The sequence below is a fragment of the Lacerta agilis genome, chromosome 3 (assembly GCF_009819535.1).
Source record: "Lacerta agilis isolate rLacAgi1 chromosome 3, rLacAgi1.pri, whole genome shotgun sequence".
In the NCBI taxonomy this organism is placed as follows: Eukaryota; Metazoa; Chordata; class Lepidosauria; order Squamata; family Lacertidae; genus Lacerta; species Lacerta agilis.
The window spans coordinates 47,804,902-47,817,055 of NC_046314.1; the positions used below are offsets into that span (position 1 = coordinate 47,804,902).

Here is a 12,154-nt window from a genome sequence, read left to right on the forward strand (position 1 = left end):
GTACATTACTACTGGGAAAACCATAGCTTTAACTATACGGACCTTTGTCGGCAAGGTGATGTCTTTGCTTTTTAAGATGCTGTCTAGGTTTGTCATTGCTTTTCTCCCAAGAAGCAGGCGTCTTCTGATTTCGTGACTGCTGTCACCATCTGCAGTGATCATGGAACCCAAGAAAGTGAAATCTCTCACTGCCTCCATTTCTTCCCCTTCTATTTGCCAGGAGGTGATGGGACCAGTGGCCATGATCTTAGTTTTTTTGATGTTGAGCTTCAGACCATATTTTGTGCTCTCTTCTTTCACCCTCATTAAAAGGTTCTTCAATTCTTCCTCACTTTCTGCCATCAAGGTAGTATCATCAGCATATCTGAGGTTGTTGATATTTTTTCCGGCAATCTTAATTCCGGTTGGGGATTCATCCAGTCCAGCCTTTCGCATGATGTATTCTGCATATAAGTTAAATAAGCAGGGAGACAATATACAGCCTTGTCGTACTCCTTTCCCAATTTTGAACCAATCAGTTGTTCCATATCCAGTTCTAACTGTAGCTTCTTGTCCCACATAGAGATTTCTCAGGAGGCAAATGAGGTGATCCGGCACTCCCATTTCTTTAAGAACTTGCCATAGTTTGCTGTGGTCGACACAGTCAAATGCTTTTGCATAATCAATGAAGCAGAAGTAGATGTTTTTCTGGAACTCTCTGGCTTTCTCCATAATCCAGCGCATGTTTGCAATTTGGTCTCTGGTTCATATATCTAGAGGTCTGGAAAATAAAACTGCATAGGTATTCTACACCTTCATTTCCTAACCAGCAAAAAGAAGGCCCATATTTGTTTCTCAGGTCAGAACCCACCAAACACTGAGTGGGATTCAACTACTGTAAATTGTTATGTGTGTGGAATGTGGTCCACCCACGCAATAGGACTCCCCGCCTTCCCCTCCCGCTAAATCAACTCTGGAGAGTTGGGGGAATCCCCAGCACAAGTTTAGGGGCCATGTGGGGGCACCCAGGAGGAGAGGGAGAAAAGCCCAATGGTCTGAGTAGACCTTGTTTTTGTGCATGCTTATCCATCTTAGTGCAATGCTGAATTCCATTTGCGGGTCCCAAGCACATCCTGCGGCTGTTTCAATGGGATTTCTATGAAAGCATCTATCCAGTATAGATTGTGCCCCAAAGGTTATTTCAGGCCTCAAGATGAGAATATCCATTTCATCAAGCAAAACGAGTAGGAAATAGTAGGTGGGTTTTGTACTTTTCTCACACTGCAAGTTGGCCATTCATCACCTGCTACCATTTTGAAGGCCAAAAGGAAAAGGTGTAATGTTGTGCTGACACATTTTCACGGTGTCAGAGCATAAGTAGGAAAACTGTAAATGTGTCCTTCCCAGGTGGTACCAGGCATGTCCAGGGTCTGATCAGAACATGCCATCATTCCCATCTGTGATGAATCATAAGGATGCAGGGTGGACACTGACTTGCCTGCTTTTGTTTTTACAGGAATGCTCACTTTGACAGGGTACCTTGCATGGAGAAAGGGAGCAGAGCAAACCATGCTTCTTCACCAAGCAACACCAGCTGGTCCACTCACCACCCCTTCTGGTTAAAAGTCCAGCAAGCAAAGCCACTTCCCGCCATTAATTCTCTCAGAGGGAAGGCTGAAACCCTCGGGTGCCTTTGGCTCAGAAGACTGTAAGCACATCATGGACCCCACGAAGTACGCTCAGCATTCCGACTACCATCTCCACTTCTCCCTTTTCCCTTTGGTTTCTTGCCGATGGAGGATTTTCCTCTTGATTTCTAAAGCCACATGGACCAATGTATGTACTTTTCCCCCTCACTGACTTCAAGGTTCAGATATTTGAGGCTGGACAATGAAATGGATTTTTTCTCTCTCTCCAAAAAACTGCTGTGGTTTTGCTGCTACACTAAGAATTGTGATTTGCATTGTATGGTTTCGGACCTATTCGCGTTTTTTGATGGGAGGGGGGATGAAGGGGTTATACTGGAGTTATTGACACTTCAGAGTCATCTCTATCTCCTGCCCATGATGCACTTTTAAATGAAGAGTTATTAGAATATTTTATTGGCTAATATACTTTTTTCCCTTGTTATTTTTTACAAAGGCCACCTTTATCCTTTTTAATGCCATATTTTCAGTGTTACACTTTTATGGCTTTTTTAATTTTTATTTGACAGAGTAAGAAGCAGCATGAATAGTTTATACTGTGGTTTTTCAGAGACTGAATGCCAAGAGAACTCAGTAAATGTTTATTCCTCTCCGCTCTCTTTCAATTCCCCTAAATAGCACCCCATTTGGGAACAGAGCAAGAGTGTTGAACTAAAGACCAAAAAAAGAAAAAGAAGAAGAAGAAGAAAAGGGATCCCCTCAAGGTGTAAAACTATCTGGGGGAAATATTTTGCTGGGTGTTATGAAAGACTTGGATGAAATTTCAACCCTGATGGTTTTTCAGTGATCCAGGAAGCCAGTGAGACAATCTCGCCAGATGCAGACCCCTTTCATGATAATTAGAAAGGTATGGCCAAGCCAATGAAAACACAGGGGTAAAGTGAGAAGAGAGCCCCCATGATTCTGTTTCACTGTTTGCTTTCTCCTGTCATGGTTAAAAAGAAAATGTGCAATTCGATCCTCAGTTGGTGGGTGGAGGATAACAGGGTAGAATTTACTTGTGTGCACTTGTATAGTTGTAGCCAAGAGTCCAAAAGAACACTAGAGCATGTATGCCGGCACTGATTTGGTAAAACAATTGTGGAGTATCCCATTCTGACAAAATACTAAGGTGGAGGGGGGAATGGGGAGGGGGGGATCATTTTAAAAAAAAGTTCAAATCACTTTGTGATCCAGTGTAACTGTTTACTAACTTGAATAAAGCAATTGTTCACGCTACAATGCCCGGAGTACACTTTTACTATAAGGCTATTGTAATTAGCATACAGGAAGCAGTTTGGACAGGGCGTCCTTCAAAGAGTTGTGGGACGGGGCAGGGTTTTAAAAGCCAATCAAACCTGAGCCTTATAGTAATGGTGTACTGAGGGCACTATGTACATACTGTATTTCTATATTTTCCTTTGTACAGATTCACTTAAGTCAAGCTACTGTTTTACAGGTGCTCCTTATTTATTAGGGCTGTGAAGGCTTGGAAAACTACACCCAATGAGCAAGTTCGCTTTTTAAAAAAATAAAATAAATGAAAAATTAAAAAGGTGAAGGACTGGAGGGAGGGCAATGGGAGGAGGGGGGAAGAGCTCATGAGCCTATGGATTGATTTCAAAACCTAACAGAGACAAATTTCTATGGGGAAAATGAAGCACTTTTAAGATGCTTCTGGTTGTTCTGGGCTCACACCATTTTTTTTCTCCCTGACTGGTGTCAGATTTATTAAAACAAAATAAATCTCCCAAGTTTAAAAATGCACTTAGCTGTGCTGTTGTTTTACTTTTTATATATAACATCTGTCCACAAAAAAGGTATTCATTTCTCACTAGAATTTGACAGGTATAATGGATATGATCAAAATTCAACATTTCATCTAAAAAGAATATCCCTGCTTAAAAGCTGTTTAGGAGGGAGACTTAGTTCTCTGTTCCTCCTTGGTGATCTCATTCCTTCTAATCTTTTAGCTTCTTCTAGCAAAACTAGAAAAAGCATTTAACTGGAAATACAGGCTCTTTCTCTCTCACTCACTCTCACTATCTCACTATCTCTGGTTTGGTGATGCTCCAGACCTCTCTCTCTGCTTTGCCAGACTAAGGGCAAATACACAAATTACTTCTCCATTCTTGTACAAGTAACAATTCTAGGCTTTTTCACCTCCCAGCAACTGCCTACCTAAACTTGCCGATGTTCCTCCACATAGATGTGTATGTTTCATTCTGGGCATCATTCCTAAACATCTTTCCTTGGTGTCTTATCTTTCTACATACCTTCACTTGGTTAGAAAATGTGACCTTTATAGGAGCTGCTTACATGGCTGTTACACATTCTTTTCTCTAGTCACTAATACCGTCGTATTGGCCCAAATATAAGCCACACCCAAATATAAGCTGCCCCTTTAAAATTCAAGGGGGGGGAGAGAAAAAGACAATACCCGAATATAAGCCACTCCCTTAAAATTCCCCAGGCACTCACACCCGTTCCGTTTTACCGCCTGTCTGTTTCAGCAGCGATATTGTAGAAGCCCATTTTTGTAAGGTCACGAATTTAAGCTGCACATCAACTTTTCACGGTCGGAATTGGGGGGGGGGGAGAGTGCGACTTATATTCAGGCCAATACGGTAGATGCAGATCGAGGCCCACAGGACTAGTCCTTTGCTGTACAGATTTCAGGTGCTTATCATAAAGTGGTGTGGCCTTGAAAATAAACTTCCAAGCTGAGAAATGCTAATCAGGATTTTGAATGTTGAACTCAATGGGACTTTTGCATGGTTGTTGTTCTTGTTATTTTCAGCGGTGTCAGCGATAAAAATGTAAGGATGGTAATACTAGAGACATTTCCGAACAGGAGCTTAATATCACAAATGTATAATTTGAATGCTGCAAATGGCGGTTAGCAACAGGCATGCATATATATATATATATATATATATGAATGATTTTCAGTAGAAAGGGTAAATCTGGATTTTAAAAATGCACCCTGGCATTCTGATGCTGATGACATAGCAGAAAACTTGCATATGTGAGCAGCACTGATCACACACCAGTCTGGAAGCTTGCACCCACCCACACAGAAAAGTACCAAACTGCAGATGGAGAGCAATATACTGTAGTAAGAAATTTCCAGGCATGAGAAAAAGAAGTAAAGATTACTATAGTCTCTATGAGTAAATTGTGGTTTGCTATATCAGACAGAAACTTATTTATTATATTTATTTATTTCAAAAAATATATGGTTGTAGAAAAAAACAACACCTCAAAGCAGTTTAGAAAAAAAAAAAGATTAAACCAGGAAATGTTAACTAATTTTTTTGCAGCAATAATTTAAAACATACAAAAAGTTAAAACAACAATATAGTGAAACAGTTTAAAACTCACATCAGCTTTAGGGTTGTCTAAACAAGAATGTTTCTAGCAAGTGCCAAATAGAATGCAGTCAAAATGCCTGCTTGAGATCAGTAGGCAGACTTTTTACAATATATAACTCTCTTTAATTTTATATAAACTTTGAAGATACAAATGCATGTTGTAGGCAAAAGCATCTAAGAAAGCCAACCACATGTTTCATTCCTATGTGAAGCAACTTTGAAAGTGGTGACTAAGTGGCAAATAATTTGCATAACATGCAGATTAAGTCACCCAGATTTGGGGGACACATTTGACACACTTTCCCAAATCTCAGTTTATTATATTATGGCTGGGGAACAGGCATCTTTTCCTCAGCTAGAAATGTGGAGCGTTAACCTTGAAAGCAATTGAAAGGTGCTACTGGCACCAATAATGAGTGATGCAACCTTCTCACGCTGTGACCCCAATGGCTAAACTTGAAAAGAGGAGGACTCGTGTGGGAGATGAAACTGGCTAGTTTCAAAGCAGAGCATAAGCACCTTACTGGTTTGGATTGCATGTGTACATGGATGCTTGCATACCAATCATGCACTCCAGCTCATCCATCTTGGCTCAAGGGCTTTTAGCATCACCATACCAACACCTATGCCTGGTGCCTCTCTCCAAAATGCCTGTGGCACATTCATTTTATCCAGTTGGCCCAAGGCCAGTCCACCCATGAGGTATGTTGAGGTAGTTGCCTCAGGTGCCCAGCAGTGTGCAGTGGGCACACAGCGGTAGCAGCACTGCCCCTGGGAGCCTGCCACCCTGAAACAGCCGCCTTGCTGGCCGCGTCTCATGCGTGGGCCAGCTTTGGACCAACGGGATATGAAATAATCCTTTTTTCCTTGCTTAACTGTTTTTGAAATGAAGCCAAAAGCTAAGCCTTTAACTTGGACTAAGGCCTACACTGCACTTCATAACCATACACCATGCTCATACTCTGAGCATGAACTGATTAAAATATATATATAAGTTGCCCTCCGGTTTTAAGTTGCAACTTGTACTCTAGTTCTGTTCTTAAGAAGGAATTCGGGGGGGGGGTTAGTTGTTTTTTTTAAGTGGAGCTAGGTTTCAACTAGTTTTTTTTAGCAGTAGCAACACATGTGGCAAGGTGGAGTGTCAACAAGCTGGGGGCCATGGAGGTACAGCAGTGGTCCAGCCAGCTTTTTCATACAGCCTCGATCTTGTGCCCCCTCCCAATACACTGCCACTGTTTTTAACTGGTTTTAAATGGAACTGAAAGTTGACACTTTTAACTTGAATTGAGGCCTACCCTTACGTTAAGCTTACATCCTGCCCTTTATACTAGAGGATTTATTTTTTTTACCCACTCTCCAAAAGTGGAATTTGAGGGTTTTTGGTTGCAGTTTACTGTGGACCCTCAAGGCTGCCCTGTTAGGGTGGAACTGAACACTCAGGTTCTACAGGTTTAGAATTCATCCCTAGAATTCAGTTCCTAAGATGTGTGTTTTCACAGAATTTATCCCTCTGAGATTTACCGGTAGATCCTGGCATACAATGCCTTTGCTATGCCTTTCTTAAAGTTTTAGCTGATTCTTTAATCATGCAAAAAATACTCTGCCCTCAAACAGGTGCCTAATTCACTTGTTACCTCAATACTTTGTTACTATTCATCAGCCGAGGCTCTCCCTCACTGAAATAAATCAATATTCTAAAATAATATACTGTTACATGCCACCCCAATCTCTGAATGGTGTGAAATTTCAGGGATAGCAGGTGGGCTTACCAGAGCCTATGTTTGGAACAATGAGGCACAGCGGAGACACTGGTATCTTTATGCTATATGGTTCATATACACATATATACAATCTGAGCCCAGACGCAGAGAGTGCAGAGCATTCACACCCCAAGGGTCCTCTTCCTTCCATTGCTGCAGCTTTGGATTCCAAGAGACCCCAAACCTTTATGCTGCAGAGGTGTGCAGCATAAAACAAACAACTTGCCTCATGCTGTGGCATCCCCTCTTCAGCTTGCAAAACAGACACTTTTTTTCCTGTTCGCTTACTTACATCATCCAAACCGCAAGCCTGGAACTTCCCTCCCTGCACTCTGGTATTGTCTCTTGCTAGCTACCCAGAGTGCAGGGTGGGGAAACCTGGTGTTAGACTTGCTGGTGGCTTCTTTCTCTGTCAATGACTCAGCCATTTCGGTGATTTACTTCTTGATGGCTCCTCCGACAGGCGGTTTCCTGGACAGGGAAAGCTAAGTCCAGCTATTTAAAGTCTAACTTTCAGTTTAGCCCTCCAAGCATTGCTTAATTCTAAATGTTTCTAAATCAAGGAATTATGGAGAGCATCCAGCACCAAGGAATTTAGGGGATCCTTGTGCCCCCCCCAACTTATAACAATACTTTTATTTCAGTATTTTTACCATTACACTCTTTCTGGGGACTTGAGATTTTAAACCTTACAAACCATTTTTGATGTACAGTACAACACAGACGTTCTTCTTCCTGTGAAACACCCCCCAAATGCGCATGAAATTGTAAACGAAATTTAAGAGCAAAAGGTGTCATGCATTATGCAAAAGAAATCTGCTTCATATTGAAACCAAATTATTCCCTAGTGGAAACTGAGCAAAATCAGTGACATTCTGCAGGTCACAAATATAGCTGTCTTTTTCCTTTTTGGGGGGAGAGGGAGATGGCTACTTAACAAAGTATAACTCTGCCAACCCTTATTTGCCACTATTTATTAAGCAGAATATACTATAAGAGACACGGTTAGTGAACCAGTCCCTTCCCCTATTCTAGAAGACAAGATGTGTGGAAAGGTAAGAAGAGAAATAGCTTCCTAAATACAACATAAGAGGGATCGAGAATGGCAAGAGCTTCATGCCCTCGTGGACACCTGTGTGGATGAGGAGAGAGTCCAAAAGTGGGCGGGGCCAGAAGCAGAAGGAAGCAGAGCAACCAAAAGGAGTCTCACTGTTGTGCGGGAATGCAATGCAAAATTCAGAGGTTTCTGCTTCTGCTCTCTCTCTCTCTCTCTCTCTCTCTCTCTCTCTCTCTCGGCAAGCGAGAGGCAATTGTCACAGTTCAAGGTCACATGCCAGGCAGGCAAAATCCCCTGCAGCAGAAAGCATTCCAATTCTTATCCACCACAATTTATGCCAATGGCTAATTTAAATTTTCTTCTTCCTCCTCTTTTAGCAAATAATTTTATTTTGTGAATTGCAGTGCAATAAAGAACAAGGGTAACAAAACAAACTGATGCAGATCTCTCACGTGTCATTGTTACAGTAAATGATTGGAAAAAAATGGATAAGCATTAAAATCAGATAAAATCTGTGAACCACAGAGATTCCACGGACAAAAAAATGTGAGAGAAAGTGCACTAAATTGAAGGAGAAAATGGCACCTCATTAGTGATGAACAAACTTACTCATCAATCACAGATCTAACTTCACTCATTGTCCAAAAATGCTGAAATGTGGAAGCAGCCCTCTTGGCTCACCTGCCTGCATGTTTTGCATCCTAACTTTATCTCTAGGAGGTCAATTGACTTACTTTTTTAAAAAAATGAAAGCTCAGACTCTGAGGCCCCTTATAGGCATGGAACCTGGTGCAATTGCTCCAATCTGGCCTTACCTACTAGTCTTGTGCTGTTGTCCACTCCAGACTATATACCCACACACAAACCCTCAGAGGTATACACTGATGTGACTGCCCCAGGTAGTTTGAACCTGAATGGTGGGAGTTTGGGTGTATGGGGTGTTAGGGAAGGAGTAGTATCTCTGGCGGGGGACCTGTTGTGCTCCTTCTGGGATAGTTTGTCTACCTTTGGTCTGCACTCAGCTCCTAGAAGCTGTCAGCAAGTGACAGTGGCCACATCCCAGAAAAGGCTTCGACTGGCTGGCTAAGCAAAGTGAGGATCTCAAACCCTTGATGAGTTAGGGACTTCCCCTGCATGTGAAGACAGGCTCTGGTGAGACCAATAGTGGTTCCAGTGATCAAGAAGGCAGTTTCTGCACATGCTGTAGAGGGAAGTGAGGGGCAGATGGGGCTCATCAACATGAGAAGGTAGACCATCTAAGAGAAGGAAAACTTGATCCTAAACCTCTGGTGCCTTGCAGTATGTCTTCAGGAGACGAAAGGAGAAGTAAAAGCTACACCAATCCAGATTTGTGGCTGGTGCCTTGTACACCTCCTCCAGGCAATTCCTGCAGGAAAGTTGGTGCCAAATCTATTGCTCTGCTTTCCTTTGGACCACGTTAGTGAGGCCGAGAGGGGAGGTCTTGTCGTCTGTGCACCCCAGGACCTCCAGACACACGGCCCAGGCTTGTGCCCCGGGGAGGTCACTTTGGTTTGACTTCTCCGCCCAGAGGCACACTCCATTGTCTATTGAGGCAGACAAATGCCAACCATAGTTGTTGAAAGATGACCCTGGTTCTGGTCTTCCTGTTCCACTTTATAACCTCTCTACATGTTGTTTCTAAAGCATCAAGAGTGCCTTATGCCTCCTTTTGTATCAGCCAACGGAGGTTTGCTTAGAGTGTGGGGGTGCCTCTTCCAAAGTCCTAGGGGGCCCTTTCCTTCGCTTCCTTTCTCTTTGGGGTGAAGCTCCTGTAGCAGCTCTACAACTGAAGCACATCCATAAGGCAGAAAGCATAATATCACTTAGGACCAGAACAAAGGAATATTATCATTATCATTATTATTTGTGTCCCACCCATCTGACTGGGTTGCCACAGGCGCTCTGGTCTGCTGGTCTGTACACACTATGTATAGCTCTCTTCTTCTGTCTCTCGTTTCCATTTCCCTTTAATTCAGCAATTCCCCAAATGTGGTCCAGAGACCACGAGTGGTCGGTGAGCTTCATTCAGATGATCTATGGCAGGTTTGTGAATTTTTGGTTGGATATAGAAGATGACACAGCCATAGCATTAAATATTTATAAAATATATTAATTTTTTCATTCTATTTAATTGCTTCTTTTATTTTAATTGCTTCTTTTATTTCTTATATTGTAATAGAATTTGGATTTTATGGAATACAATATATAAGAGATAGAAGAAGGAAGAAAAATCTAATTAGAAACGGTCGAGCACAGCACATTACAATGGCTGCAACAGGCAGGAAAGGGACTAAGTGCTCCACCAGGACCTTTACCAATTTTCAACTCATCTGTGAGGGAAAAAGTTTTGGAATGACTGTTTTGACAAATGGGACAAGGAGCTAAAGATCCTCCCTCAGTGGTTTATGTTTGGATCCTATGGTCCCCACAGCTGCCCAAGGAGGAAGCACTTTCCCCCATTTTATTATTTAGCTGCTTGGTCTTTGCTTCCCAGGGATCCTTTGGGAGGAATGACGGGATAGAAGTTGAATACAAGTACTGTACAAATGCTGCCCATGTGCAGTGTGCCCTGTAAGGCGCTCAACTTCTTATACAACTCACGAATTCTGTAAATTAATTGGGCAAGTGGCAGGGGCTTTACTCATTGTGCCCCCTGCCCTACCTGAAAGGGCACGGCACTCAAAAATGACTGCTATTTCTGGAGGCTCAAACCTCCAAATGCTGCTCCTTATGGAGCGAAGGCAACATTGTCCACATAAAAGAGGAAAACATCAGCAGACTCAGAGAACTCAGGTTTACACAACAACAACAACAACAACAACAACAACAACAACAACAACAACAACACTTTTGGGGGGAAACCCTCTGAGGACCTCCTCCCCCCGTGTTTATTGAAAGCTGTCTGTCTGTCTGGGGGAGGGCTGGAAGACCAGGGACAGTGCTGAAAGGGAGTGTCTCTAATATTGAACCAAAGCACTCCACACTGCAACACTTTGCTGCAGACTCCCACATTGTGGAAGGTTGCCATATTGTTTTCTCTTTAAAAGGGGGCACACAAGCATTCATGTGGTTTAGCTGAAGAAACACTCACTCTAGCTGTCCAGCAGTCTTTGTATAAGAAAAGATTTCATAACAGTTTTGAAACTTTTTGGGGATGGTGGAGACCAGGGTATGGATTCATAGCATCCGTGATGGATATTGTCTCTGTCCAAAGTTGTGCTTTGAAGAAGGTCACACTCTTCCTTTAAGTATGCAGGCGGGCAGTGGAGTGGAGGAGAAAACGTCTCTTCCCGACCTGACTTCAAACTGTGCTTCTACTAAGGGCTTTAATCTCCACTCGTCAGCTGATAAGCAGGGAATCAACCTTGCTGCCTTGGCTGTGTGATCCTGTTCTCTGTGATGTCATCTGATGAGTAGGTGGGTAGCTGTGGTTTGGGATTAAATGACCTCACTGGCCAAGATGGACTCATGGGCTAGCAATTCCCCACTCCTGCTCGAAATGAACTTCCTGTGTCTTCTTTAATTCATTTGCTGCACAACCTGGATTTGCCAGTACATGAGTGAATCCTCCCCCAAATAAGAGTGTTGGCTGCATATTTGTCCCTTCCTGAGGCTTTATGTTTTGTAAATTTATAAATGGTCTGCAGCATCACATAGCCCAACCATGTGACAGTAGCAACTGACCAGAATTTGCATTCTGTTGCCTTACATTCAGGGCCTCATTAAGCTTGAGAGGCCTTTTTTATTTTTAACTCAACGTTCATGGGTACTTAGAAAGCTTGAACTGGGGGCTGGGGAATCAAGGCAGAACTTTATATCCAGTTAGGTCATTTGAATTGGCTGCATTTTATGTTGCTGAAAATATTTGTTTCATTGTAAGAAAATTCCTCTCTCTCTCTCTCTCTCTCTCTCTCCCTCTCTCCCTCTCTCCCTCTCTCTCTCCATTTCCTGTGTTCGCAGGACAGTTGAGCAGGACCCCAAGACCTACACAGAGCAGTGTCATTGTTCAAATGTTTGACCTAAGGAGTTAAGAAGGCAGGAAAGTGTTGGCATATTCTTGGCTCTCTGCCCTCAGACATCAGATTTCTTGAAACTTCTCTCCTTACTTATTTTTTTTCTTAATTTTTTTAAAGCAGCAAATCACATTAAGAAATAAATACAATGCTGTCATTCCCCCTACTCTGTTACTGTTTTTAAACACACAGTACACACATTGTATAGAATAGAGTGATCCAACCTAAAAAAAAAAAAAAAAACCAGGAAAGCAACCAGATACTT

At 42.4% G+C, this 12,154-nt stretch overlaps 1 protein-coding gene across 4 annotated transcripts in view; it reads left to right on the forward strand.

The window, feature by feature from the left end:
- SOBP (sine oculis binding protein homolog) overlaps nt 1-3,431 on the forward strand; it is a 138,757-nt gene extending 135,326 nt beyond the window's left edge. For all 4 annotated transcript variants that reach the window (XM_033143539.1, XM_033143537.1, XM_033143538.1 and 1 more), the window contains one exon: nt 1,496-3,431. The gene's annotated coding sequence lies outside the window, so the exon portion shown is untranslated. The remainder of the gene's footprint in view (nt 1-1,495) is intronic.
- The last annotated feature ends 8,723 nt before the right edge of the window (nt 3,432-12,154 follow it).